Raw genomic sequence first — 4252 nt, forward strand, 5'->3', positions numbered from 1 at the left:
GATTGACACTATGTCAAAGCTGATGAAGCAGGTGCCGGAGTTCATCAAAGACTGGCAAGAGTCTTCTGCTCGCGGAGTCGCCTCCCTCGTCTTAGCCACCTGCAAGGCGCACTTCCCCACTCTGAACTTCGCGGATATTGCGCGCGACAGCCCTAAGGGTGCCAACATGCGCTCCATCCTCGCGGAGACCCAAGGGTTTGATCAGCTATTTGTTAGGCGAGTTAATCACTCGTTCTGGTACCACAAGTATGATCTGCCCAAGGGTTTCTCAGACGCGGAAGATGTAGAGGAAGGAGATCAGGAGTACTACGGGGAAGGCCCCGGGTCAAGCGCTGAGCTTTCCGAAGAAGAGTCTGATGAAGACTTTGACATTGGCTCTTGCGACGGCTCCGGCGACGGCGATGGCTCTGCCTATGTGGCATCTGAGGATGATCATTCTTCCGAGTAGAGATCCTGTGAAACAATGAAACAGTGTTGCATCATTTTAGCCCCAGAGAGGGTTTGTTATATAACTTAAATTCTTAAGTAGCTAGGGGACGAAACAGTTATGCATGGGTGGAAACACTTATCCTGCTATCCTTTAATATTATTTGCATGTTTCGTTTTTGTCGGAAAGCAAGTGCTGATTTCGTTGTTTTCCGGCTTGCTCATTTGACCTTCCGCGAGCCGGAAGACCCTTAGCCGGAAACGCTCGCCAGCGGCGACGAAGCCCAATGGCAATCCGTCAATAACCACGGAAACAAGCCCCCGGCTTAGGTGCCGGAAATCGCTACTAGGAATCCACGAGTTTTCAACAGAAAACATTTCCATCAGAATTCTTAAGCTTACGTCCTAAAGGACGATTTTTGAAAATCACAACTTTCATACACGCCTAGGCGGAAATATCCAGCTCTGCGGTTTTAGTCGGAAAACATACATGATCTAAAAATGAACAAGTAAAGGAGGTAAAAGACTCAAAGAGTGAACCAGAAGCTTTATTTCATTGATCATGTATAACTATTACAGAGTATGTAACTCGGAAAATTATGCTAAGTGTGGAAAGGACGTAGCTGTGCAATGTTCCAAGGGCGATCTGTCTCGTTGTAGATGTCATCCGGATCCTCACGCTTGCATTTCCGGTACCAGTTAGCGGGTCTATCCTTTAGCTCCCGGAAATCGACAAGGTAGTACGATCCGTTGTGAAGCACTTTGCTAACGACAAAGGGTCCTTCCCATGGGGACTGCAGCTTATGGTCTTTCACCTGTCGAAGGTGGAGGACCAAGTCTCCAGCCATGAAAGAGCGGTTCCGAACTCGACGACTGTGATAACGTCGGAGTTTCTGCTGGTATATGGTGGAGCATTGGTCAGCTAGGTTCCGAGCTTCTTCGATCAGGTCCACAAATAGCTGTCTGGCCTCGTCAGCTGTTTCTTCATCATAGGCGGAAACTCGCGGTTAATCATGGATGATGTCGGAGGGGAGCACGGCTTCGGATCCGTATACCAGGAAGAAGGGAGTAAATCCTGTTGACCTATTAGGGGTAGTTCATAAACTCCACAAGACAGAGTCCAACTCATCAGCCCAAGCTCCAGCTGCGCGTCGCAGCGGTTCTTCAAGGCGTGGCTTAATTCCTGATAAGATGAGGCCGTTAGCCCTTTCGACCTGACCATTGGATTGTGGATGAGCCACAGAGGCAAGGTCCAGTCGAATCCCTACTTCCTCGCAATAATCCTTCAATTCTCCCTGTGCGAAGTTTGTGCCATTATCTGTGATTATGCTGTGTGGGATGCCGAATCTCATCACGAGGCTGCAGAAATTTTTTAGTGCCGTAGCACCATCGGCTTTTCTCACTGGCTTTGCCTCGATCCACTTACTGAACTTGTCAACAACGACCAGGAGGTATTCAAAACCGCCAGGAGATGATCTTTTTAACTTACCAACCATATCGAGCCCCCAGACCGCAAACGGCCAGGTGATAGGTATGGTCTTCAGCTCTTGGGCTGGAGCGTTTGGTTGAGTAGCGTAATACTGGCAACCTCGGCAGGTCTTGACTATCTTGTCAGCATCTTCTTTAGCTGTAAGCCAGTAGAACCCATGCCGAAAAGCTTTTGCAACGAGTGACCTGGGAGCGGCATGATGCCTGCAGTCCCCTGCGTGGATCTCTCTTAGGATTTCAATGCCATCTTGATTAGAGACGCATTTGAGAAACACCCCTGTTGCACTTCGTTTGTAGAGCTGTCCGTCAATGATTGTGTAGGATCTTGCTTGTCTGATGATCTGTCGTGCGAGGACCTCGTCCTCTAGCAACTTCTGATCGATGAGGTAGTCCAGGAAAGGCTGTGTCCAAGCTGGAATGATAGCCATCACTTCTCTAGCCGGAGATACTGCCACCTCTGGATTTTGCGGGTTAGCGCCCTTCACCGAGGGTATCCGGAGATGCTCCAAGAAAACTCCAGGCGGAATTGGCTTCCTGCCGGATCCAAGCTTGGATAGCATGTCTGCCGCTGTGTTATCGTCTCTCCTGACGTACTTGACTTCGTATCCGAGGAAGCATTTGGCGATCTCGTCAACTTCGTCTCTATAAGCCGCCATGACGGAGTTTTTGGCTTTCCAGGTTCCGGCTACTTGCTGTGCCACCAGGTCGGAATCTCCGCAACAGATGATGTGCTTGATCCCTATCTCCTTAGCGATGCGCAGTCCGTGTAGTAGAGCCTCGTATTCTGCCATATTGTTTGTAGCTTCGAAGTGGATCTGCAGAACGTACTGCAGTTCTTCTCCGGTAGGGGACTTCAGGGTGACTCCGGCTCCTGAGCCTTGATGCTGCTTGGATCCATCGAAGTGCATAACCCATGTCTCTGGTTCCGGCTCCAAATTCATATCCAGAGCTTCTGTCCAATCTGCGATGAAATCTGCCAAGACCTAGGACTTGACCGCGGTCCTGGCTTTGTAGTTGATGTCAAAGGCGGATAATTCAATGCCCCATTTTGTTGTGTGTCCTGTTGCGTCAGCGTTGTTGAGAATCGTTGACAGCGGAGCTTTGCTCACGACTGTTACTGGATGCTCCTGGAAGTAGTGTCGCAGCTTCCTGCTGCCTAGGAAAACTCCGTAGGCTAGCTTTTGAAAGTGAGGATAGCATTGTTTGGACTCCGTAAGTACTTCACTAATGTAGTAGACTGGCCTTTGGACTCCATACTCGTGACCTTCTTCCTGTCGCTCCAACACGATGACGAGGCTGATGACTCTGTTGGTAGCCGCCAGGTAAAGGAGCATAGGCTCTAACTCTCCTGGAGCTGCTAGGATAGGTGGGGAGGTGAGTATTTCCTTCAACCCTTGAAGTGCTGCATCTGCTGCCTCATCCCAAACAAAGTTGTCTGTTTTCTTCAATAGCTTGTACAGGGGTAGCGCCTTCTCGCCAACACGGCTAACAAACCTGCTGATTGTCGCGACGCAACCAGTTAGTCGTTGCACTTCTTTGATACAAGTTGGCCTTTTGATGCACAAGATTGCCTTGATTTTCTCCGGGTTAACTTCAATGCCCCTATTAGAGACAATGAAGCCAAGGAGTTTTCCAGCTGGTACGCCAAAGACGCACTTCAGCGGATTCAACATCATCTTGTACCATCGGAGGTTCTCAAAGGTTTATGTGAGGTCGCTGATCAAGTCGGATCCTTTCCGGGTCATGACCGCGATGTCGTCGACGTAGGCGTGCACGTTCCGGCCAATTTGGTCCTTCAGGCATCGCTGCATCGTGTGTTGGTAGGTGGCACCTGCATTTTTCAAGCGAAAAGGCATAGTAACATAGCAGTAAGTGCCAAATGGGGTGATGAATGAGGTCGCCTTTTGGTCGGACTCCTTCGTCCGGATCTGGTGATACCCGGAATACGCATCCAGAAAACACAGAAGTTCCGCCCCTGCCGTCGAATCAATGACTTGGTCAATGCGCGGCAGGGGAAACGGATCTTTCGGGCAATGCTTGTTCAAGCCAGAGTAATCGATGCACATTCTTAGTATTTCAGAATTCTTTTTGGGTACAAGTACGGGATTTGCGACCCAATCAGTGCGGATAACTTCTTTTACAAAACCTGCCTCTAGTAACTTTGCTAATTCCATTCCTATGGCACGGCGCTTCTTATCTCCAAAGCGTCGCATAGCTTGCTTCACCGCTTTAGCCCCAGGGTTTATGTTGAGGTAGTGCTCGGCAAGTTCCCTTGGTACTCCGGACATGTCAGAAGGTTGCCATGCGAAGATATCCATGTTAGCACGGAGGAACTCGA

The sequence above is a fragment of the Lolium perenne genome, chromosome 6, assembly GCF_019359855.2.
Source record: "Lolium perenne isolate Kyuss_39 chromosome 6, Kyuss_2.0, whole genome shotgun sequence".
Lineage (NCBI taxonomy): Eukaryota > Viridiplantae > Streptophyta > Magnoliopsida > Poales > Poaceae > Lolium > Lolium perenne.